The 26,760-nt window shown below is 37.7% G+C and overlaps 1 non-coding gene across 1 annotated transcript; it reads right to left on the minus strand.

The window, feature by feature from the left end:
* Positions 1–2,720: 2,720 nt before the first annotated feature.
* LOC131183744 (small nucleolar RNA R71) lies at positions 2,721–2,827 on the minus strand. The gene has a single exon (XR_009151769.1). It is a non-coding gene; the product is annotated as a small nucleolar RNA R71 (small nucleolar RNA).
* Between the last annotated feature and the right edge of the window lie 23,933 nt (positions 2,828–26,760).

The raw sequence follows: 26,760 nt of genomic DNA on the forward strand, positions 1-26,760 counted from the left end.
TGCCTTACAGAGGGGTAAGGTGTGACATTTCCGATCTCTCGAAACTTGATTACAGTTACTCGTCGCGAAATCCTAGAACTAAGGGTTTTGGCATTTAAAGATACAGGGGCTCGGAATAAGGCTTCTTTTAACTCATTGGTGCCTTGTAACTAGTCAGGAGATACCAAATCGAATTTTTCGACCTTCCTATGTGGTCGCCTTACAAGTACCTTTTGATACCCGATCTATCCCATTTATCTATCTTAAGGTTCGGTTTTACTCTGCCTTGTGTCGTCTTACTCAATTATCTTTTACATTATTCTAGTGATTCGGCCTTACTATTTCCTCGACTTATTGTTTAGACCTTTCATTATTTTAAAGAGACCCTTAAGATACAGTTACCTACATTTTATCTGACCACTTATATGCTACTCGAGACTAGAAGACTTACGTTCAGGAATAACAAAGATTAATAAAAGAATGGACCGGCCAACGCAGAAGTAAATTCGAAAATGACCTTCTTCGTGTTCTTTAACGCAATATAAACTTAGAGAAAATTATATATATGTTACACTCACTTCATATAGGCATTTTAGGATAGTTTTGCATCCATTTTGCCCTTATATTTTAGTATATTTTATATTTTTAGCTTTATTTTAGTTTATTTATTATCTTTAGATACTTTATATTTGATTTTCGTAATTTTTGTTGTTTTGATAGGATTTTGTGGTAAAATCGAAGATCAATGAGTGCAATAGGAAATAATTTGAAGAGATTTGAAGTTCTTTAAGCATGGAGGAAAGTTGAAGAAATCAAGCCTTGAAAGAGCAAACTAGCCGAAATTTGCTTGAGACTTTGCTTAAGGTCATGCTTAGGGCAAAGCGGCAGTACTTAAGGAGCAGCACAAGTCAAGCACCAGTAGAAGAGTTCATTCTACTCTAAGTCTGCCGAGATTTCTTTGAAGGTCCGCAACCTTAAGCGACGGTGTGACCAGTGAAATTTGCTAAGAAGTCGCTTAGGGTTAAGCCAGACCCTAAGCGGTATCGCCTAACGTGAATAGTCTTTGTGACTTGGATAATTTTACACCTCATTTCCTATCTACTCCTTGGCTCTTATTTACTTTTAGGGCAACTTTTTGGGACCATATAAATTCATCATTTCCTAGTTTTTGCCACAAGAATAAGAGGAAGGGGAGGAAAAACAAAAAGGAAAGAAAAATTTAATAGAAAGAGAGAGAGGAGGCGCCATTCTCTCTTGGAAGAGGAGCTGCTGCACGAGTTTAGAGCTCCAGAAACCAGAGACCTTGGTTCTTCCACCTGGGTTTTCCTATTTCAGTCCTTTTATCATGTTTTTCTTTATTCTTCCATCTATATTTCTTGTAAATACCATCATGAGTGAGTAATTTCTTTAGATTTCAGAGTTGGGAAATATGTCTTAGATTAATTTGTGGATTTGGACTGGGTATTTCTTTATTTTATATAAATATGAGTTTTGATTCCTTCCTTGTGTGCTTGATTTACTTGCCTAATGTTGGTACCCATTGGGTATTGTGTTAATCTTTGATTGAAGGACCGAAAGGTGAAAGTCATTGATGGGTAATCATGGATTGGAACTTAAAATCACCTAGATTTAGAAATAAACTAGGACTTTAAGAGGAATTAATTATTGGTTACAAAACTTAATGGGTTTTAAAGTAATCAAATACATACGAAAGTAGGTTTGGTTATTTTAGAATACACTTTGATTTGCTTGAAAAAGATATCAAAGGGATTTAGAATCAATTTCCTTCAAACTCTATTTTTCCCTAAAAATTGGAATGCCCAAGACAAATCCTAATTAATTTATGCATAAACCCCCAACTCTGGAATCACTTTTACCATAATTAGACTTTCGTTTAAATTACCCATTGTTAATTTTAGTTTAATTGCGAACTAGAATTAGAATTTATTTGTTTGCTCTTTACCCATTTCAATTAGATTAATCAATTTACCTTGCTCATTTACATTTACCATTTATTCATTAATCATTAGCCCAAATAATCGCTTCATTCATAGTTTAGTAATCAAACAGCAAATCCTCGTGGGAACGATACTTGATTCATCACTTTATTGCTTGAGACGACCCGTATACTTGCGGAATTAGTCACATCAAGTTTTTGGCGCTGTTGCCGGGGATTTGATTTTTGTTTGATATTGAACAATTGTTTGTTTGGTTAATTTGGGCACTTTATTTTATTTTATTTTCTTTTTACCATTTTACTTTGAGAATTTGTTTATTTTTGTTTTTCAGGTGCTTTATTTTATGAGAAGGACAAAAAGTGAAGAAATCAATTTATTCTTTGACCCAGAAATAGAGAAGACAGCAAAAGCTTTAAGAGCAGAATCTAAGAGGAGAAAAGCTGAAATTAAAGCTCAACAACAACAAGAAAGAGCACAAGAGCAAGAGTAGAAGCTAATAATTTTGAACTGAAGCCTGCACTCTGTCAAATGGTACAACAAGCACAATTTGGAGGAAATCCAAGTGAAAGTCTACATGTGCATCTAGCACACTTTCTTGAGATCAGCGATATGTTGAAGATAAATGGAGTTTCTGATGATGCAATTCGACTCAGATTATTTCCTTTTTCTCTGAAAGACCGAGCTAGAGAGTGGTTACATTCTTTGCCACCGGGTTCTATCACAACATGGGATGAACTTTCTCAAGCATTTTTAGCTCAATATTTTCCACCAAGCAAGACAGCTAAGCTAAGAAATGAGCTGACTTCTTTCAAACCTAGAGATGATGAGAGCTTGTATGAAGCATGGGAAAGGTACAAGGATTTGCAAAGGAGATGTCCACATCATGGGATTCCTAAGTGGATGCTTGTTCAACACTTTTACAATGGAGTTTCACCAGCTATTAGAAGTACGATTGATGCATCTTCTGGAGGTGACCTTATGGAGAAATCTAAAGATGAAGCTTTTTCCGCTCTTGATAAAATTGCTTATAACAACTACCAATGGAGTTGTGAGAGGAATGAGATCAAGAAACCAGCTGGTATGTTTGAGCTTGATGCTATGAATATGATTAATGCTAAGTTTGATGCTTTAACAAGGAAGATGGACAAGCTGAGCATGAAAGTAGATTCTTCAGCTGGAGGTTCTAGTAATTCAGTAGAAGTTGGAGCTGCAAATGTCAATTGTGCAGCAGATTTTTCTGCACTTAATCAAGATTTTTCAAGTGAGCAAGTGGATTATATGGGGAACTACAATCAAAGACCAGGTGGTAACTCATTTTCTGCAACTTATGATCCAGCATGGAGAAACCACCCCAATTTCTCTTGGGGAGGTAGACAAGGGAAAAATCAGAATTTTCAGCAACCTTCTGGATATCAACAAAATCAGAATTTTCAGCAGAATAGAGGCCCCCCTCCTGGAATTTCTAAACCTCAAAATGTACCTGCTCCACCTCTACCACAACAAGCACAACTAGACAAGACAGCTAGATTGGAATCTATGATTGAAACTCTACTTGTGAGCCATCAAAGTCAACAAGAAATGATTTCTCAATTAGCATCTAAAGTGGATCAAATGGCAACACACAACAAGATGTTAGAGAATCAGATAGCTCAACAAGCTAGCTCTTCAAGTAATAAAGCATTTGGGAAGCTTCCTAGCCAACCAGAAAATTCAAGGGAGCATTGCAAGGCTATTACATTGAGAAGTGGAAAAATATTGAAAGATGGAGATAAAAAGATTGAAGAGAAAGTTGAAGAAAAGAAAAGCAGAGAAGGAGATGAACAAACCGAAGCTGAAGTTAGAATTAAAGCTGAGAAAGAAAATTCAGTGGAAGAAAAAGGAAGTAAGGAGGGGGAGAGCAAAGAAGAAGAGCCCAAATACGTTGCACCTAAAGCCTACATACCACCTTTACCATTCCCACAAAGGTTTCAGAAAGCAAAATTGGATAAACAATTTGGGAAGTTTTTGGAGGTATTGAAGTCTTTGCATGTGACTATTCCTTTCACTGATGCCCTAGCACAAATGCCTTCATATGCCAAATTTTTGAAGGAGATTTTATCTAACAAGAAGAAATTGGAGGAATTTGAGACTGTAGCTCTCACGGAAGAAAGCAGTGCTATTTTGCAAAATAAGCTTCCACCCAAACTGAAAGATCTTGAAAGTTTCTCCATACCATGTCACATTGGGGATATCAGTATAGATAAGGCTTTATGCGATCTTGGAGCCAGTGTTAGTCTGATGCCATTATCTATCTATGAGAAAATGAAGATTGAAGAAATGAAGCCTACTACCATATCACTACAGTTAGCAGATAGGTCTATTAAATTTCCAATTGGGGTAGTTGAGAATGTTCCTCTGAAAGTTGGGAAATTTTTCATACCAGTGGATTTTGTGGTATTGGAGATGGAGGAGGATGTACACATTCCTATTATTCTTGGTAGACCTTTCCTTGCTACTGCTGGAGCTGTGATTGATGTAAAAAATGGGAGGCTTACATTAGAAGTTGGGGAAGAGAAAGTAGAATTCAATTTGTTTCAAGCAATGAAAAAGAAAGATGATTCAAACTCATGCTTGAGAGTTGATGTGATAGATGAAGAGGTTAGAGAAGTGCTTAAAAAGCAACATCCTAAAGATCCCTTAGAAGCTTGTTTGGTTCATAACATCAAAAAAGGGGATGAGATTGAAGAAGCTGCAGAATATGCTACAATTTTGGAAGGAAATCCACCATTGCCTATGGCTGATATTGAAAAGATTGGGAACTTGAAGCAAGATACAACTTCATCATCAAAGCTTGAGAAAAGTGAAGCACCTAAGGTAGAGTTGAAACCTCTTCCAACAAATCTCAGGTATGCTTTTCTAGGGCAAAATTCTACATATCCTGTGATTGTTAGTGCTAAATTGACTGATTGTGAGGTTGAAAAATTATTGAGAGTTCTTAGGAAGCATAGAAGGATAATTGGTTATACCATTGATGATATTAAAGGAATACATCCTTCTGTGTGCATGCATAGAATTTTATTGGAAAATGACCATAAAGCCTCTCGAGAATCACAAAGGAGATTGAATCCAAATATGAAAGAGGTTGTGAAAAAGGAGATCTTGAAATTGCTTGATGCAGGTATTATTTACCCTGTTTCGACAAAGAATTGGGTAAGTCCGATTCATGTTGTACCTAAGAAAGAGGGCATCACTGGTGAAAAATGAAAATGATGAACTAATACCTACAAGAATCAGAATCGATTGAGAATGTGTATAGACTATAGGAAATTGAATAAGGCAACTAGAAAGGACCATTTTCCATTACCATTTATAGATCAAATGCTTGAGAGACTAGCTCATCATTCTTATTTTTGCTATTTGGATGGCTATTCAGGGTTCTTTCAGATCCCTATTCACCCAGATGATCAGGATAAAACTACCTTCACATGTCCTTATGGTACCTTTGCATACCGAAGGATGCCATTTGGACTATGTAATGCCCCTGCTACATTTCAACGATGTATGATGTCCATATTTTCTGACATGATTCAGGGTATTATGGAAGTGTTCATGGATGATTTTTCTGTGTATGGTAAATCTTTTGATGAATGCTTATCTAACTTGTCTAAGGTTTCGCAGAGATGTGAAGAGTTCAATTTAGTTTCGAATTGGGAAAAGTGCCATTTTATGGTACAAGAAGGAATTGTTTTGGGACATCTTGTGTCAAACAGGGGTATTGAGGTGGATAAATCAAAGATAGAAATTATTGAGAAAATGCCACCCCCAACATCTGTGAAGGGAGTGAGGAGTTTCTTGGGGCATGCTGGATTTTATAGGAGATTCATCAAGGATTTCTCTAAGATTTCTAAACCTCTTACCAATTTATTGAGTAAAGAAGTGGAATTTAATTTTGATACTAATTGTATGAATGCTTTTTGCAGGATAAAGGAAGCTTTGATATCTGCTCCTATTATGCAGCCACCCGATTGGTCATTACCTTTTGAGTTAATGTGCGATGCTAGTGATTATGCCATTGAGGCTGTTTTGGGACAAAGGAAAGATAAGAAGGTGTATGCAATATACTATGCAAGTAGGACCTTAGATGATGCTCAAATAAATTACTCTACTACAGAGAAAGAGTTTTTGGCAGTAGTATTTGCAGTAGACAAATTCAGGTCCTATCTTGTGGGGTCTAAGGTCATAGTATACACGGATCATGCAGCTATCAAGTATCTCCTTCAGAAAAAAAGAGGTTAAACCTAGATTGATAAGGTGGGTATTACTCCTTCAAGAGTTTGACTTGGAAATTAAAGATAAGAAAGGAGTAGAAAATGTGGTAGCGGATCATCTATCTAGATTGAGGCAAGAACAAGGAGACAATCTGGGAAAAGAGCCCCCAATAGATGATTATTTTCCTGATGAGCAACTGTTAGTAATCATGAATGCAAAAACCCCTTAGTATGCAGATTTTGTGAACTATCTAGTGTGTGGAATCCTTCCACCTGATCTAACATGGCAGCAAAAGAAGAAATTTCTTTTTGATGTGAAGGATTATGATTGGAAGGAGCCATTTTTGTTCAAGAGATGTGGAGATGGGCTGATTAGAAGATGTTTAGCTGATGAGGAGATAGGGAATGTTATCAAAGATTGCCATTCTTCAATTTATGGGGGTCACATGAGTGCGACAAAGACTGCAGAAAAAGTTCTTCAAACAGGGTTCTTTTGGCCACACATGTTTAAGGATGTGAGGAAGTTTGTAAATGCATGTGATAGGTGTCAAAGGATGGGTAATATCTTAAAGAGAGATGAAATGCCCCTCCAAAATATACTGGAAGTGGAATTATTTGATGTGTGGGGCATTGATTTCATGGGACCTTTTCCATCGTCCTTGGGACACAAATACATTTTAGTTGGAGTAGATTATGTGAGCAAATGGGTTGAAGCTATACCATCTTCAACTAATGATGTAAGAGTTGTGATTAAATTCCTTAAAAAGTTCATTTTTACAAGATTTGGAACTCCACGTGCCATTATAAGTGATGGAGGTTCTCATTTTTGCAACCATCAATTTGAAAGATTATTGCAAAAATATGGAGTGAAACATAAGATTGCAACACCCTACCATCCACAAACTAGTGGTCAAGTGGAGATCTCCAATAGAGAGCTGAAAAGAATTCTTGAAAAAACAGTGAATAGTTCAAGGAAAGATTGGTCACTAAAGTTAGATGATGCTCTTTGGGCCTATAGAACAGCTTTTAAAACCCCTATTGGAACTACCCCATTTAGATTGGTTTATGGGAAAGCTTGTCATTTACCTTTGGAGTTGGAGCATAGAGCATATTGGGCCATAAGAACACTGAACTTTGACTTAAAAACTGCAAGAGAAAAAAGAATGCTGCAACTAAATGAACTTGAGGAACTTAGACTGGATGCTTATGAAAATGCCAAGCTTTACAAGGAAAGAACTAAGAGATGGCATGATAAGCATATTAGGAGGAAGGAATTTCAGGAAGGTGATGTTGTTCTTCTATACAACTCTAGGCTAAGGTTATTTCCAGGAAAATTAAAGTCAAGATGGTCAGGACCCTACACTGTTATAAAGGTATACCCCTATGGAGCTGTTGAGATAGGCAATGAAACCTCAGGGACTTTCAAAGTTAATGGGCAGAGATTAAAGCATTATATTGTTGGAGAACCCACGCAAAGGGTCATAGAGGTTTCATGGCTTAGTTCCCCAATCAGGGATGCTTAGAATTAGAGTGGAAGGTCAAGCTTAAGACCCTAAACAAGCGTTTCTTGGGAGGCAACCCAAGCGTATCCTTTTATAGTTCATTAATTTTCCATTTCATTTCACTTTCAGTTTTCACCCTCATTAATCTCAAAAGTGACATTTGTTTATCTTTTGTAGGCCATTCATGAAGATTGGGCAAGTTTACACTTGTGGCAAAAACAAAGAATTGAAGGGAAGCAAGTATAAGCAACATTCTGCACTTTATCCAGTGCTTGTGAACAGTAACACCTTTAAACTTGTGCTAAATTACTGATATTGCAATCTACTTGATAGCACATGCTTGATTTTGTGTTTTGTGTAAATTCTGTGAAATGCAACTTGAATGAGGATCAATTTTGATATTTAGGACTGATGAGAGCTTTATTGAAGTGCAAAAATAGTGTTTGTTAAGTTTTACCTTTTAGTGTATATATAATTTTGTAGTCTGTTAGGAATTTACATGTTTTTGTTTGAATTGCTGCTAGTTTTTTTGCAATCTGCAGATTTTTGTTACTGTTCATGCTACTGTTCATGCTGCTAAAAAGGTCAATTTCTATCTCTTTTCTGTAATTTTTGAATGTTTGGAACTTGTCTCAAATGCTGCTGAAAATATGCTTTTGGTATAAGTTTAGAAAGGAGACCATTTCATTAAATGTGCAAAAAGGTAGTCACAATTGGTGCCTAAATTGAAAAATGCTTGCATAAGCTAAATGAATATATTGTGTTTGATGAGTGCTAAGAGATGATGAACTTAAATCCCTCAATTTTATGGTGTTTGTATGTATTTGGAAATTGCTGAGGGTCATATAGAAATCCATAGCTTGTGGACTGTTTTTGGCAAGCAAAACCACAATTTTTCCCAAAACCTGCCGAAAGTTGCTGATGACATTGCTTGTCAAGCAGAGTCTTAAGCAAATTTTGTTGAACCTTATGCTTAACCCCAAGCATGGCCCATCTTACAACAAGTATGCCCCACAATTTAAAATAGCCTAAGATGTCCGCCAAATTTTCCAAAAGCCTCGCCCACACTCCCGATAAACCTCGTCAACTCCTTTCCCACGCCATTTCTTTCGGCAATCTTTACAGGAAGCTGAAAGGTTTCTTTCCTTTCATTAAAATGGTAAGAACTAAAATGTGGTCTTCCCACAAACCCAAACTCAGTAGATTTCGACATTCTGTCAAATCTAAAATGGGTACTCCATCCTCATTGCCCACAAACCCTAACCCCAGCCCCAGTCCGCCACTCCCTCAGTCACCACCACCACAAACGCCGCCATTGCCACAATCGCCACCACCTCAGTCACCGCCACTACCCCCAAGCCAAATACCACCTCTCATTCCGCCGACTCCCCTCTCGCCGCAATCCGAGCCGCAAAATGAAACACCAATTCTCGACACCCATTCCCCCGAACCTGCGCCTACTCAAACAAAAACAAAAGGCAAAACAAAAAGGGCCACAGGTAGACCCAAGGAAACCCCTGTCGGAAAACGGAAACGAGTACCCTCTGTTCCTTTCGACCTAAACTCACCACCTCAGCCATCCTCTGAACCAGTCAGCAAAAGAACCAGGTCTTCCTCGTAAACCCCAGCACCAGCGGTCCAAACACCAGTAACTCAGTCTCCCATACACTCTCCAGCACCTGCATCATCTGCAGATAATATCGAGGAGGTAATTTCTCCATTACCTTGGGCTTTTAGGGATATGGATATGAAAAAGGCCTATGAGAAATTAGTTTCTAAAACTTTTTTGGCAAAAAAGTATATGGATGAGCAAATTTTGAAAGAATTAGGCATTTATGACTCTGTATTTGCCTATTTGAATGCTGTTGGCTGGACTGATTTTGCTAAAATTAGGGAACCAGTGTACAAGGATTTAACCCTGGAATTTTTGAGTTCCCTAAGGCTGAGTTTCAAACCAACAGTGCCTGAACATAAAGATATGATATATTTTCGATGTGCTGGAATTGATAGGGAGTTAGACATGGCTGCTATGAATGCAATTTTTGGTTTTCAGGATTCGGGGTATAAAAACATTGAGTGGCAGCAAACTATTTATGACCCTGTTCAATTCTGGAAGGATATTGCACCTTTTGGGGGTTATTATAGACAGAAGACTGCAAAAGCCTCAAGGATAGTTGACCATGTATTGAAATACCTCCATCGGTTGATGTCTTACACTGTTTTAGGGAGGGACACAAGATATGATATTGTGGGTCTTTGGTGTCTTGTTTCTCTTGTGGTGCTTGATGGAGAGAAAAGATGTAAGATAAGAAAATTTCATAGCCACTCATTGGAAATTAATTTTCACAAATCATACTAAAGGTAGGATAGTTTTTGGGGGTATATAATCGCTATAGCAAACTCATTTAGCTTTGATGCTAGTCTATATAAATTCTTGCGCTTTTGGGGAATCATATATAGACAGCACAATGTTGCTGCATATGGATGTTTGTGAGAAAATAGGCCATACCTATACTATGTTACAGCAGCATCCTGATACCACTGGTACTACAGACCCCACTACCTTTACACCAGCAGTAACCACAACCAACCACTACCCCACTGTTTTGAGACATTTTATCCCTCTTAAGATCCTCGGAATCCAAATTAACTAGTTTCACTGTCCAACCATCTGTTCCCTCACCTGACAACACAGAAATTCTTGCTACCTTGAAAACTTAGAAATCAAAATTGAAACCATGGGTCAGCAGCAGGTTAACCAAAAGAAGAAGCTAGAAAAGAAACTTAAAAAGAGATTTTTATCTCTTAAAAGAAAGCAAGCAACATCAAATTCAAATGTTGGAGCTTTACAACAAACTGGCCCAATCCTACAACAACTTATATCATTGGGGCCAAGCCATGTTTCAAGAAATGAAAGACCTCACAGAAAATTTGGAAACTGCTTCTGAAGCTTCGGATTACAATAAACCTCTGCGGAACTAAGCGGATCCGATGCAAAGAACAAAGACTTGATAGCGAGCTTGATCGAGTGCAGCTTTAATTTACATTTTAAGTTTATTTTGTAATCTGTTTATTTTAGTTTTCGAACTTTGGTACTAGTTGTAATACTTTGGTAATTAGTTTTTATGATTATACTTGCACTTCTTTCCTTTATTTTATTTTATTTTATTTTATTTTCTGCTATGGACATAGATACTCTGTGAATGTTTTTTTTGGTTTAATTTTTTATTTAACTATTAGATTTTATTTCTTTACACTTTTTCATTTTCTTGCACATTATTTTTGCACTTTATCTTTTCTTCAATCCTAATTTTGCTGACATTGATGAGTTGCACAAATTTTCTTTGAGCCACACCTGTTCCACATCAGTTGCAGGTAACAACTTCCCTTACACCATTTAAGCTTATGGTATGTTACCAATGCTTATGCTTTCGCTTTACCCTATGCAGCAGGTTAAGCAATATCTTAAGCAGTGTAAATCCATACATTTGGGATACTTTTTCACATTTTTTCTCTCTAAAGCTTCATTGTTAATATCATTTTGAGCTAATTTTGAAATACTTGAGCTTATATTGATTTAATCCCCAATTGTATATATTTCATTAATTGATTAGTTCACACAATTTTGTCCATCTTTGCATTCATTTTAAACATTGAGGACAATGTTTCATTTGAGTTTGGGGGTGAGGGCAAAATGAATGAAAATTTTTAAAAATTTTCATTCATTCATTTATTGCATTTCATTCATCCATATATAGATAATCCATACACTTATACATATACCACACACATGTCTATACCCATATACATACATTTGCATATAGTTTTCATATAGATTACACCTAGTTTTAATTTGATTTATGCATTCATTTTAGGATCATGCATATCATAAAAAATAATTTTTTTTTTTTTACCTTGTCCTTAGAGGATTGAGAATTGCTTTGAAGAGCAATTGAACTTACTTTTAGAAGGGTTTGATGGATTGAAAGTTCTAGATAGGTGCAAAGTTATTAGATTCTTGCTTTAGTTTATATCTTCTTAGCCAAGGGCCACCCAATCAATTGCATTGACTTTGAGTGCTTAGAGAAAACTCTAGGGTGAGAAGTAGCTAATTGATGTCTCACCAATCCTAGAACAATCTTTCTAAACCTTTCAAGGCGAAATCATAGCATACACTTGAAAAAGAAATGATCTAGGCATTCTTTGAATTTTAAACTCATATTTTAGCCTTAGCCAACCTCACTTTAAAATTTCCTTTGAAACCAATTTGAGCCTACATTTATCCCTCTTATTTCTTTGGAACCCACATTAATACCTAGCCATAAACCCAAACACTTACCTACCCTCCATGAGAATAATTCTTAAAGAGATAGATTCCAAAAAAAAAAATAATAATAATAATAATAATAATAATAATAATATATATAACAATTAGTTGGGAGAAGTAATTAAAATAAAAAAAAGCTAGCAAATTCAATTATGGTATGTAAAGTAATTCACCACCCAAGTACACAAAGAAATGAGTTTGGGGGTGAATTGAAAGGGACAATTATAATTCAAGTCAATGATATTTATGTAGTCCCTCTAAAAGCTTCAAAATTATATGCTAGCATTAGTGAAAAGTTGTAAAGTTCCTTCTCCCAATTGATTTAAAAAAAATAAAATAAAATAAAATAAAATAAAAAATATTTTGTGTATCTTGATCTTTCAATAATTTGATTATTCTCATATTTTGTTACCTTTATCCTTTCTTGTTAACCACATTATCACCCCCTTAGCCCCATTACAACCCTTGAAAGTCCTTTTGATCTTTTGATAGTGTTTTGCTACATTAGTGGAGATTGGAATAGGAAAATTGCCTATGGGATTGTGATATCATTAATCCATTCATTTACGTCCATCATTATTTGAGATACTTTAGCTTATGGATTACCCTATAGTCTATTTAGGCACGATTATTCTTGTGATTGATTGGTTTGGGCTTGATGATATGGATAATTAACCCAAGGCTAAGCGGTGATAACTTTGGTAAGGATTAAATTCTTTGCATCTTGAAAGTGGGTATATGGTTTGTTGGTGGCTAAAGGTAAGCTTGAGAGTTTGGATAAGTAATTTTCATAAATTTAAGGTAAGGTACCCCAAATTGTATTAATTGTTTTTAATTTGCTTGAGGACAAGCAAATGTTTGAGTTTGGGGGAATTTGTTACACTCACTTCATATAGGCATTTTAGGGTAGTTTTGCATCCATTTTGCCCTTATATTTTAGTATATTTTATGTTTTTAGCTTTATTTTAGTTTATTTATTATCTTTAGATACTTTATATTTGATTTTCGTAATTTTTGTTGTTTTGATAGGATTTTGTGGTAAAATCGAAGATCAATGAGTGCAATAGGAAATAATTTGAAGAGATTTGAAGTTCTTTAAGCATGGAGGAAAGTTGAAGAAATCAAGCCTTGAAAGAGCAAACTAGCCGAAATTTGCTTGAGACTTTGCTTAAGGTCATGCTTAGGGTAAAGCGCAGATTTCTAAGGAGCAGCACAAGTCAAGCACCAGTAGAAGAGTTCATTCTACTCTAAGTCTGCCGAGATTTGCTGAAGGTCTGCTTAACCTTAAGCAGACAGTGTGACCAGAAGCTGAAATTTGCTAAAAAGCTGCTTAGGGTTAAGCCGAACCCTAAGCAGACTGCCCAGAACGTGAATAGTGCTACTGACTTGGATAATTTTACACCTCATTTCCTATCCACTCCTTGGCTCTTATTTACTTTTAGGGCAACTTTTTGGGACCATATAAATTCATCATTTCCTAGTTTTTGCCACAAGAATAAGAGGAAGGGGAGGAAAAACAAAAAGGAAAGAAAAATTTAATAGAAAGAGAGAGAGGATGCGCCATTCTCTCTTGGAAGAGGAGTTACTGCACGAGTTTAGAGCTCCAGAAACCAGAGACCTTGGTTCTTCCACCTGAGTTTTCCTATTTCAGTCCTTTTATCATTCTTTATTCTTCCATCTATATTTCTTGTAAATACCATCATGAGTGAGTAATTTCTTTAGATTTCAGAGTTGGGAAATATGTCTTAGATTAATTTGTGGATTTGGACTGGGTATTTCTTTATTTTATATGAATATGAGTTTTGATTCCTTCCTTGTGTGCTTGATTTACTTGCCTAATGTTGGTACCCATTGGGTATTGTGTTAATCTTTGATTGAAGGACCGAAAGGTGAAAGTCATTGATGGGTAATCATGGATTGGAACTTAAAATCACCTAGATTTAGAAATAAACTAGGACTTTAAGAGGAATTAATTATTGGTTACAAAACTTAATGGGTTTTAAAGTAATCAAATACATACGAAAGTAGGTTTGGTTATTTTAGAATACACTTTGATTTGCTTGAAAAAGATATCAAAGGGATTTAGAATCAATTTCCTTCAAACTCTATTTTTCCCTAAAAATTGGAATGCCCAAGACAAATCCTAATTAATTTATGCATAAACCCCCAACTCTGGAATCACTTTTACCATAATTAGACTTTCATTTAAATTACCCATTGTTAATTTTAGTTTAATTGCGAACTAGAATTAGAATTTATTTGTTTGCTCTTTACCCATTTCAATTAGATTAATCAATTTACCTTGCTCATTTACATTTACCATTTATTCATTAATCATTAGCCCAAATAATCGCTTCATTCATAGTTTAGTAATCAAACAGCAAATCCTCGTGGGAACGATACTTGATTCATCACTTTATTACTTGAGACGACCCGTATACTTGCGGAATTAGTCACATCAATATATATAAAGAATAAAGGAAATACATAAAATAAGAATGAGCACTTAATAAAAAAAAAAGCAATATGAGCACTCACCTTTGGGGAGTCGGGTCTATTGAACTAACTATGGGATCACAGAACGTAATGGGGGCCGCGGGCTGGTAACCTGAAGAGTAAGGTTTGCCTTGAAATGGAGAATAACTTGTTAAAATGCAGTCCGATCAATATTATAACCAAGTATGAATGAAGTTGAACTTGGACAACGGAGGTGAGAATAAAGATAACAAAGACAGAAAGTGAGAGTGTCACAGGATAATGAATGAACTAAAAATGGAAAGTTTTTGTGATACCCCTTACCCGACTACAGTGTAGCCGAGCAAGTTATGCCACTCAGTGTGCTGGAGCACTCTATTTTATCTTAATTCATTTTTACCATAGTTTTGAATATAACTTGTGAAATATAATTCATTTTAAGCCATTTATCGAAATTACTATTTATTTGAGGTTCCGAAAATTTTATAGAAAATCGTGAGTCTTGGCTAAAAATGGAGAAAGCAGTTCTTGGAACTGTGAAAAACACTTCCTATATTCATTTTCCATCATCTCAACTCCATTTATCAAATTCTCAACAATGTTCAGTCTCAGTTCTCATTCATCCATCTCATATGATACCATGCATAAATCATAGATAAACATTCACTTTTCCATTTACAACCACACTTTTCATTATTTACATGAATATCAAAATACATTACATAAGTTTCAAATACATATGAGAAAATAAAATCAATTACAAAATACCAAAATGACATCTAGCGTCCTACCAATGCACTGCTGACAGTGAGGTGACACAAACACTATCTGAGCGTGAACCGCCTTACGAACTGTGGTCTCATCGGCGCTCTGTCAATCTTTCGACCTACGCGTTGCAAAAGCGACGCGCTAAGCATAAAGCTTAGTGGTGCAAATAATAAAATAGAAAGAAATAATATGCAATATAAAAATCATAATTTATTAGCCATTGTGTTCATAAGAACTGAATAATTACCAACTTAGTGTTTAGTCGAGGGCTAATTACGTTTTATGATATTAACTTTTTCATGAATTTTAAGTTTTCATTGTATTCTATCGTAATCATTCCTGATATTTAGTTTTCGTATTTTCTTCAATAATCAGTTCAATTACAGTTATACTTTTCCATGTCCAAGTAACCTATACTGGACGACTGGACTGGATAACGGGTCGTTGGCACTGGACACCACGGTGCCTCGGGCCGTCATACCATGGGACGCAGAACGTCAACCACGTATGCAGTCAGTATGGCTAAAAAGCGATGATATCACATAATCGGCATAAAAGCCATGAATACGGGCATAAAAGCCATGGATACGGGCATAAAGCTATAAATACAGGCATAAAAGCCTTTCCTTTCGCAGTACTGCTAAAACAATACCCTATTGGCATGCCAAACTATCCAAACCAATCACATTAGGCCTACTAGGGCATTTTGCATTTTTAAGTTTCACAATTTTTGAATTTCAAGTTTTCATGTCACTATTCATTTCATTAGTCAACTAAAATGTTGACTTTTGCATAAACAATAGGTACATTGGTTTTAATACTCCCAACATACCACATTTTGTATTCAAAACTTGTTAGTTTTGGTCACTTTCTCAAAGCTTAGGCCATTTTGGCAAAATTGCCAATTTTTAGTTTTGGTGTCACTATTCACCTCATTGGTCAACAAAAATATTGACTTTTAGAATAAAAATGTGTACATTGACTTTGGCACTCCCAACATACCACATTTGGTGTTTAAAACTTGTTGGCATTAAGTGTTAATACCATTTCCAAGCATTAAACCAAAGGAGCAGATTTTTCAGTTTTGGTGAGTCAACTTCACTGTTCCATTGGACACTGTTACTGTTGGAATTTGAAGAAATATAAAACATGAAAGTTGTTCCTTATTTTGTCTAGTTGAATTTCCTTTTTTGAATCACTCCATTTGGAGTTTTGTAGCTCCATATATGACTCAAAAACCCAAGCTGTCCGGATATGCATTCTGCAGAAATTTACCATATCTACAGTGCATGAATAGTAACTTGAGTCACTTGGTTGAATGGGTTCTGGCCATAATTTGGGGTAGGTTCCTTCATGAAAGTTGTTTGTCTATGTCTTAACTTGTTTCTGTAAAAATTTCAGGTCAATTGACCAAATCTACAGTGAGTTATGGCCAAATAAACAGTTACTGTTCATTTGGTCAATTCTGCAGAGGCAGTTTCAGGGTATCCGGATTGGGGCCAAGTTTTGGTCCTCTTGCTTTGGTCTTTTGGGCATGGTTTCTTCAGCAAAAATGTGCCATTATAAGCCTAGTTTCATGTCCAATTGGCCAAACATCAATTGGACTAACACAGCCCAAGTTATGGCAGTGCAAAGGGACTAAATTTTCAGTCCCTATGCTGCTGTCCTAGGGCAGCCTGCAACCCCTCTTTGCAACCTTGTTCTTCAGTCCATTTGTTGGTCAAATTACCTAAAATGGTCACTAATTGACCATTAAAATGCTCTCTTATAATTTCCTAAACCAAGTTACATTTTTCTCACAAAACCCTAACTCAAATTCATGTTTTTATACAATATGTCTTAGTTAGCTTTTTAATCATTGTTCTTGTATTTACAAACTTCCAACATAACTCTAATTCACTTCAAACTCATAAAAACACTCCCTCCTATTCCATAATTAGGGCAGCCGAAATTCATGTACACCTTCACAAGAATTTTTGTTCATTTAATTTACATTTTCTCACTAAATTCAAGTTGCTATTTATGAAATGAAAGAGTTTTAAGTATATAGAGCACTAACCTTGTTGTATGCCAATCCAAGCTTGAGAGAACTTCACTTTCCTTCTTCTTCTTGGCTGCCAAGAGCTTGTTTAAGGTGTGGGATTAATTTTTGATGAAGGGACTTATGGGTTTTAGGGTGAGGAAGCATGGAATTTAAAGCTTGAAAGAGCTTTCATGGAGGTGGCTATGGTGGAAACCCTCTCCTTCCTCTCTCTACGTTTTTGGCTGCTGGTTTTGGTCCATTTGGTCTTCATTTTATGTCTTTTAATGGTTTAGTCAAATGGTAGCTTAATGGTGATTGGTGGTGGCTTTTTAATGACATCACCTTATGTCATTATTAAGCCTTTTTCTTTATTTTCTTTTCTTTCCTCCACTACTCATTTCTAATTTAATTTCTAGTAATGTTTATTCATATTTTGAGTCATAATAATTATTTACTTAACTGGACAAGTCGGCCAAAAATCACCTCTAAAGGCGAAATGACCAAAATGCCCTCCGTTTGGCTTAACGGGTCAAAATTTGCTGTACCGATTGAAAATTTTTTCTAAATATTTTCTTGGCATTCTAATGCCATAGGAACCTCAATGACCCTTCTCTGGAGTCCCAAAAATTATTTTATAATTTTTCCCTCGGGTCTAGGGCTCCTCGTTGCCAGAACCGCAACTTACCTCTGGTTACCCATCGCTTGGGCACCGGCTCTTTTGACTTAACTGTATTTTATTTCTAAAATTTTTACTAAATTTTTCTCATTAATATTTGAGTTAATTATGGTCCCTCACTTTGATTTGAATATTTTTCCGGACGTTCTAGCTGTCCGGATCGACACTGGTCACCGAAACAGTAGACTGTGCGGAATTGCTACCGGGAGGATGTTACAGTTTTAGTATTCAGAAATCCTTTGCAAGAAAATACTTTGGAAAATGGGTTTCAAAAGTTTTTCTTATGAAAGCTTCAAAAATAGCAGAGTAACGAGCTGAATTAAGTTTCAGAGTCCTTCCGCTATATTCACTATTTTTCCTCTTTTTTTTATCCTTTGAACAGTTTTTCATGCAGGTATTTATAGGAACCGGGCGCTCCCCATGGAGGGTCAGGATCTGTTTTGAGGGAGATGGAGGGTTAAGATTTGAAGGACATGATCTAAGGGCTCGGGAATTAAAGAGAATCAGAATGGACGACTAAGATCCCTTCTGGAGTATTTGTCCTTTTCTCTCTTCTAATCTGACGGCCCAAAATTTCTCGTCAAGAGCGATCCGAGGGCTAGGAGTGAAAGGCGCTGATCTTGTCGTTTTCTTCTTCGATCCGAGGGCTCCGGGCTCGTCCTTACAAGTAAGATCAACGGTGGAGATTAGGATGTACAGCGCTATCCTAACGTACTCTGGTACATGTCAGTGATGCGGGTGATTCTGGAGTGTGAGGTGGAGATTTCGTTTGCAACGCTTTAACTACCTCGGCCCTGATTATGACGATAATCAGCAGGAGTTGTCTTATTCTCTTTGTCTTCCGACCTCCCCTCCTTTCCGATCTTCCTAACGCGCTCTTTTCCGATCTTTCATGTCGGTCTCCCTTCTACCAATCTTTACCACACCGGTTTTCCTTTTATCAGGTTCGGTCCAGTCAAAGCATTTATTTCCCTCAATTCTCGAGGCGTTCGCTTCGTTTTCTGCTTGCAATAAATGCTTGAATTTTCCCTATATATACCTTCAACCTTGAAGCCCTTCCTCATTTGACTTTCTCCCCTATTCTCCTCATTTTCCCTGTTCTAGCCGCCCCGGCAACAATTCCGGCCATGGTGGCCACTTTTGATCTTTTTCCGGTTGCCTTCTTTGTTCCTTGCCTGAAAATTTATGATCCCGGTGATCGAAAAATCATGATGACCTTGTCTGATGACAGTGAAAGAACTGGACTAATTAACCGATCTGGATCGAGGACCTCGATCGTGCCGATCTCGAATCGTTCACCTGACTTAATAGGCGAACCGATTTCGGGCGAGAAGACTGCTAATATTCCCCTCAACACTGGTGATTGCTCTTTGGCGTTCATCTGGCTCCTCTCCACTCTGGGTGTTCTGACAGCGGCTCGGCTTCGAGCGGTAATTTTGATGACGACCTCTCTCATTCTCATGAGAGTCATAGTCCCCCCAGCCGGTCTCCTGGTCAAACACATCTTTTGACTCAGCCACGAGACTAGGCTTTGACATAGGCCTTTTAGATAGGATGTTCCACCGATCTCTAAAGATCGCCCTTATGATGTAATCGGACCTTTAATGTAATCCGATCTTTAGAGATCGCCCAAATGATGTAATTAGACCTTTAATGTAATCCGATCTCCAGAGATCGCCCAAATGATGTATTTTGACCTTTTGGAAATAAAATTTATTTTGCCAATTATCACTTTATTATTATTGATTATTTTCTGATTTCTGGTGTGTTTATCCGATCTGGTTTCTAACTAAACAGCCCTTATCCGATCCGCACTTCCAAACATTTGCCTTAATTAATCGATCCCTAACTAGCCGATCTCTCCTTATGGAATTTTGGAATATTCATGAGACGTGTCAGAACAGCTGGCGAGTCCCGCTAACCGATGCACTGCCTGGAACATCGTGAGCATTAAATGCTCGGACGAGTATAAATAGGGGTGGGGGTTAGCCAGTTGCTCCCTTATGTCATTTTCAGTCTCTCGCGAACAACTTCAAAATTCTCTCATTTCCTCAAGTTCTTCCGACACCGATCAGACTCCTGTAAGGGTTTTGATCCTTCTTTTAGTTTAAATTTCTTGTTTCCTTTGAAAATGAGCAGCGCCGAGGGTCAGAGAGCGACGAGCCCTCCTTCTCTTCAGTTCTCATGGTCTTCTGATGAAGTAGAGGTGGTCGAGCCAAGCGTGCGATCTGAACTTCCTAGGGTCCCTGTTCCAGCTCGAGGGCAAGCAGCACCATCAAGGCCTGTACCTTCTTCAGGGAAGGAAAATCTTCCCATGGACGAGCTACCATCAATTCTTCAAGAAACCGACCTACAATCATTCAGCCAAGAATACAACATTCATCCTGATTCATTCGAACTCATCCGGTGTCACGGAGATATCCGAGCTGATCACTTCTTGGAAGGGAACGACATGATTATAGTATACGAAGAGCAATTAAAAGCCAGTCTACGGTTCCCTTTGGATGACTTCTTCAAGGAAGTTTTAAAATATCACCAAGTGTGCATCGCTCAAGTTCACCCGAACTCGTGGCGGATTTAGTAGCCTTCCGAGGCCTATGCCGAGCTAAGGGACTCCGACCCACAGCTAAGGTATTTGCCGAACTACATAAATTAACTTATCGAAAGGACGACGAGTATTGGTTTTTCCAGCAAAACCTCATTGTGGACTTTTTACCGACCTGCCTTCCTCCCTGAAGAATTGGAAGAACCGTTTCTTTATCTTGAGGAGCAAAATTCCGAATGGTTTTGAGGGCTTCCCTCGGAGCTGGCTGCATCAGGGTCCCTTGCTTACGAAGCACATCGCCCTAAATAGGGAAGAGGGTGCAATGGTGATGGAGTTGAAAGAACAGGCATCCAGAGAGAAGTTCTCTTGCTTGGATGCAGTGACGGCTGAACTGCACCATTGGACTATGCAGCTGGTCACCGGCCAAGATTGCGGGCTTCAGCTCTCTGACCTCGGCATCGGTATTTTCTATATCTCACATCTTTGGACCTTAGCGATCTCACTGACCTCTTCTTCGTGCAGGTATGGCGAGCGGCGAAGCCTCCAAGGAGAGCCAGAAGCGGAAGAGAGAGATCTACCGGAAGGTACGGGAGATGAAGCGTTCCGAGTTGCTTCAAACACCCGGTCATGAACCCGGAGAAATACAAGAAGGTTCGTCTCGACCTTCTGGACTGCCGATCATAGAAATGGTCCGGTCTCCTCCTCGTCAAGAAGAGCCGCCTCCACCTCCTCCAGTCGTTTCAAGTGCGGAAGAATCAAGTGGGGTCCTTCCCAGCCTACCCCAAGGGCTCTCTCCCGCGGTGCCCAAGTGCTGATCCATTCCTTGGAGAAGAACCGGACTGTTCGGGAGAATCCAGGTTTGGCTAAGGTCCTGGGGGCTTCTATCTGCCTTCGGGAGGATCGGGACAGGCTGTCCTTAGACAACCTTGATGACATCCTAACCTGATATATGAGCTTAAACGTGGAGTGCTTGGTGAACCAGCACATTGTCAGGGAGAAGGCTCACCGCCTGGGTATGGAGGTCGAGAAGATGGGTCATGAAGTGTCTTCTCTCCGATCCCAACTTTCTCCCGCTCAGGACTACATATCTCAAATTGAGGGGCGAATGAAATTCTATGAGGATAAGCTGGCCGAACAGGCTCAAGTTCTGGCCGAGCAAGATCATGATCTTGAAAAAGTCCAAGCGCTCCGGGCTGGCAAAGTTGCTCACCTCACTGAAGAGCTCAAAGCGAAGGAAGAAGAGATAGTGACAAGAGAGGCCGGTGCTTATGTGAATGCCCACAGGGATCTCTTCGCCGAGCTCAGGAAGCGATATCCCGAGGAGGACTTCACTTGGATGGTAGACCTGGCTCCCCAAGACAAAGGTGAGGACAGCGAGGAGGAGGCTGAGGGTGAGAGAGGAAGTGAGCAGAATGTAGACCAGGTTGGGGGTGATCCTCCAGCCGAATGACTTGTACAAACTTTAATATGAAATGAAACTCGCTTTTTGTTCAGTGAATGGATGTGATCGGAAAATCTCTAAATTACTTAAGCACTTGATTGTCTGAGCATATTAAAAACAACTAAAGTTGATTATTAATCTAAGTGCATGAGGTTGGAAAACACCATAAGCATGAGATCGGCAGGGAACCAACGCTAAACAGGACTTAATTTAAAATTGGAAATTTGGCTTGAGTACTTAAGATCGGGATTGCCATTAAACCGGATTGGAACCTTAACTTGATTATTCCTAAACTTTTAAAATGAAAATCTAGCGCTGGTTCAGTTTCGTCTGACAAGAGAGATCGGGAATGTAATTGATTATTCAGGAGATTTGACAATTGGTTTGAGAGATCGACAAGGCTTTAAATGACATGGGGACTTAGTATTGGTTTGATTCCTTTTGAGGAGAGGTCGGAAATGTGATTGTTCGGTAAAGAGAGATCGGAAATGTAATAGGCTGGCAAAAGGAGACTTAGGATCAGTTTTGAAATTTATTGATTCTGGGGATCGGTCAAAATATGGTGTCGACAAGATAAGTAGAGCACATTAAATTAGAGAATAGAAAGAAAATAAGCAGTAGTCCTAAACTGATTTAGAGGAGAATAGTACAACATAGTTTAGAAGCATTACACATTTTCAAGTGCAGAAAGAGAATCTATATAGACGACCCCAAATTTTTAGGATAAAAACTTAGTTAAGTTGACTTGAGTTGAGTACTCTCTTATGTTGATTCATTTTCATTTCTTTTGTTATGCAGGTGCTAGCGGTGACTAATCCTGCAAATGCCAATGCACTCATCTGAAAGAATTTGCACCTTCAATCCAGGAGAAAAACATCACGTCTTACATGACTTGATCATGAGCATCAGGCCAAGTCCCAGAAAGGCTAAATGTTCAAGTTAGTGATGTGAAAAATGTCATCATATGGGGAAATCATTCTTCAACTCAGTGTCCGGATGTCAACCATGCAACTGTCAACACCAGCGGCGGAGAGAAGCCTGTCAGAGAACTTGTTGTTGATGACAAATGGTAGGGGTGGCAATTCATATTTTAGATTGTAATTGTCAGTAATCATATCAATTTTAGTTTAATATAATTGGCCAACGTGTCTCCAAATGATACACTTTTTTTTTCTCCCCACGGGTTAAATGGTGATTTCATCACCACAGTTTCACATGCGTGATTGGGTTCTAGGGACACCTACGATTAATTCTTGTTATCTTGAATATTATTTGATCTTGCAAAACTAGTAGCAAACAGTGTTTTGAACCTTCTTTTTTTTTGTTTGCTTTGAATCTTGCTTTCAGGGAACATGGGCTTCTATGGGAGTGTATTCTGATGGATCTTATGGGATCCAGCCGGGTCTTATTTACTCTTTTCCTGTTACATGCGAGAAAGGAAAGCGGTCTACAGTGCAAGGTAAGTGCTTTTTTCATTTGTAATTTCCTACTAATTGGTTTACAAGACAATGTTCAGTGCATTGAGTTCTCTGATTGTATTGTTACAATGGTAGGGCTCAAGATTGATGAGTTTTCAAGGGCAAAGATGGACACGACAGCGAAAGAGCTAATCTAAGAGAAATCGTTGGCTTATTCATGTCTCAATTGAGATTTGAAAATGCTCTTATTTTTATTAAGAAAAATTATCATTTACTTTTTATATTTTAATAAAATTAATTATTTAATTTTTATATTTTAAAAAAATATACTATTTATCCTATATTTTATTTTCGTTAAATAATTTAATTTTTCCGTTAAATTTTTCATTATTCATATTATTCAAATTATTATTCAATTCTTTTATTTAAAAAAAAATTAATTATTTAATTCTTATGTTTTGAACAAATAGACAATAAAACACAGGGATTAAATGTTTGATCTACTGCAATTTCCCCGGTACCAGAAGAAGCTCAGAATGAGTAATAATAATAACAATAACAGAATTAATATTATATAAATATAAACCTGTTTCTCCATAAGAAACAGACCGAAGGCTTGAAAAAAGTGATTTACACGATTTTATGTAGCTGAATACTTTGTTCTTGGAATTGTTCTCTAATTCATGGCAGCAGCTTATTTTATTATTATTACCATTATTTTGATAGAGGGGTTAATGGTGATAAAATTTTCACATTCGACAGGAAGTACAGCTCAAAAATGTTCTTAAAAAATGGCACCAACTGTTTTAGGTACAAACTCTTTCATCACAATCAGATCGAATTACACAAGGCAGACCTCATGCCACGTACATGGCTGCCAAGCTTCCATATTTATGAAGTGTTTGTTAGAATATCAGACTAAACAAAAGAGAAACAGCAGAAATCGAGACCAACACAACAGAATAGAGAAAAAAGTTTCTAACTACATTTTTTTATTTAACCTCTAAAATACACAGCAATATATAGAAAAAACTTAGCAGTAATCTGTTGCAACAGATTTGCTCCATTTCTGCACAAACAGCAATTACTCCTACGAAATAGGCACTAACTATTGACCAAGCAATAATAAGAAAAAATAAATAAAACAAATTTAAAACAAGTTTAACTACTACAATCACCCCCTTAAACTTGTTTAACACCAATTCTATCTCTCAGCTCATTGAACCTCTGCCGTGCTAACGGCTTTGTTAACAAATCAGCAACCTGTACTTTAGTCTTGACATATTCAAGCTGTATATCTCCACGTTGAACACAATCACGAATAAAATGAATTCTTGTGTCAAAATGCTTACTTCTATCGTGAAAAACCGGATTATAGGCTAGTGATATGACTGATTTGTTGTCAACCTTCAACACTGGTTTAACTTTATCATCACCTCTCAATTTTGCAATTATCTTTTTGAGCCATATCCCTTGACAAGCTCCACCTGTTGCTGCTATGTACTCAGCTTCACAAGAAGATAACGCAACAATTCTTTGCTTGTGTGAGACCCATGTGATCGGGCTTTCTCCAAAGAAAAATATAATCCCTGAAGTACTCTTCCTGTCATCCGTATCTCCTGCAAGGTCACTATCACTAAAGCCTACAAGTTCTTCTTTTTCTTGATTCTTTTTGTAGACAATTCCCATTCCAATAGTGCCTCTCACATACCTCAGTATCTGTTTCACAGCACTCATATGTGTCACCGTTGGTGTGTCCATGTATCGGCTGACAACACCAACGGAGTACGCAAGATCAGGACGTGTGTTTACCAAGTACATCAAGCTGCCGATAATTCTTCTATACTCAGTGGCATCAACAAATGGTTCACCATCTTGTTTTTTTTAGCTTACATTTCGGCTCCATTGGAACACGGCTGCTGTTGCAATTAAGCATCCCTGTTTTTTCAAGAATCTTGCTCGCATAACCTGCTTGACAAATGGATATACAATCTGGAGTTTGTTTTACCTCAATCCCAAGATAATAACTCAGCAGCCCCAAGTCACTCATTTCGAACATCCTCATCATCTCTTGTTTAAATCTTTCAATATGTTTTCCATTTGAGCCGGTGAGAATTAAGTCGTCGACATAAACTCCCACAACAGTAACGTCATCCTCTTCCTTCTTCATATAAAGAGCATGCTCAAAAGGACACCTATGAAAACCAAATGACTTTAAGCTATGATCTAACTTGGTGTTCTAGGCCCTAGGTGCTTGTTTTAAGCCGTATAATGCCTTGTGTAACCGCAGCACTTTCTGTGGATTTGTTTTGTCGACAAAACCATCTGGTTGACTCACATACACCTCCTCTTCTAATTCTCCGTTTAAGAACGCAGTCTTCACATCCAGGTGGTGAACTCTCCACTGTTTTTGAGCTACATAAGCAAGAATAGTTCTAACAGTTTCTATTCTTGCTACAGGAGCAAAAACTTCCTTATAATCAACACCATATTTCTGCACATAGCCCTTCGCCACCAAACAGGCTTTGTGTTTGATAATCTTGCCGTTTGGATCCTTCTTCAACTTGAAGACCCATTTGAGTCCCACTGCTCTTTGGTTCTTCGGCAAATCAGAGAGTTCCCAGGTTCCATTCTTTTGAATTGAATCAATTTCAGACTCCATCGCACGTCTCTAGTTTTCGTCACCAACTGCTTCTTCGTATCTTGTTGGTTCCTCCATTGATAAGAAACACAACCCGACTTCGTCATCTACTTCTCTGGTCTCATTATAAATTTCTTGCAATGATCGAAATTTTCGTGGTGGAGTTGAACTCGAATTTGAACCTGTACCTGTAGTGTTCGAAGAAGATGACTGAATTAGAGGGTAATTAATTTCTGAATTTGGTATACCTGAAGAAGAGGATGGCGTAGATGGAGTGCGAAACGCATCCACTGCTTCGGGTATACCAGCACCCCCCAATTCTTTTACTTGTACTATAAATGTTTCAGTACAATCAGACTCCTCTTTTTGTTTGCTGTTCTGCCATGGCCAGCTTGCTCCTTCTTCGAAAACTACATCTCTGCTTATGAGAACTTTCCCCTTTCTAGGATCAAACACCCTGTACGCCTTTGAACCTTCTTCGTAACCTAGCAAAACTCCCTTTAAGCTCCTGTCTTCAAGCTTCGTTTCATGAGATGACATGACCTTGATATGAACAAGGCATCCAAATACACGCAGATGTTGTATATTTGGTATCTTATCATACCAAGCTTCTTAGGGTGTCATTCCTTCAACACTCTTAGTTGGGCACCTGTTCAATAAGAACACAGAGGTTCTTACCACCTCACCCCACAAATTTGCTGGCACATTTTTGCTTTTCATAATGCTTCGCGTCATCTCCATAACGGTTTGATTTCTCCTT

This window comes from Hevea brasiliensis, chromosome 9 (genome assembly GCF_030052815.1).
Source record: "Hevea brasiliensis isolate MT/VB/25A 57/8 chromosome 9, ASM3005281v1, whole genome shotgun sequence".
Classification (NCBI taxonomy): Eukaryota; Viridiplantae; Streptophyta; class Magnoliopsida; order Malpighiales; family Euphorbiaceae; genus Hevea; species Hevea brasiliensis.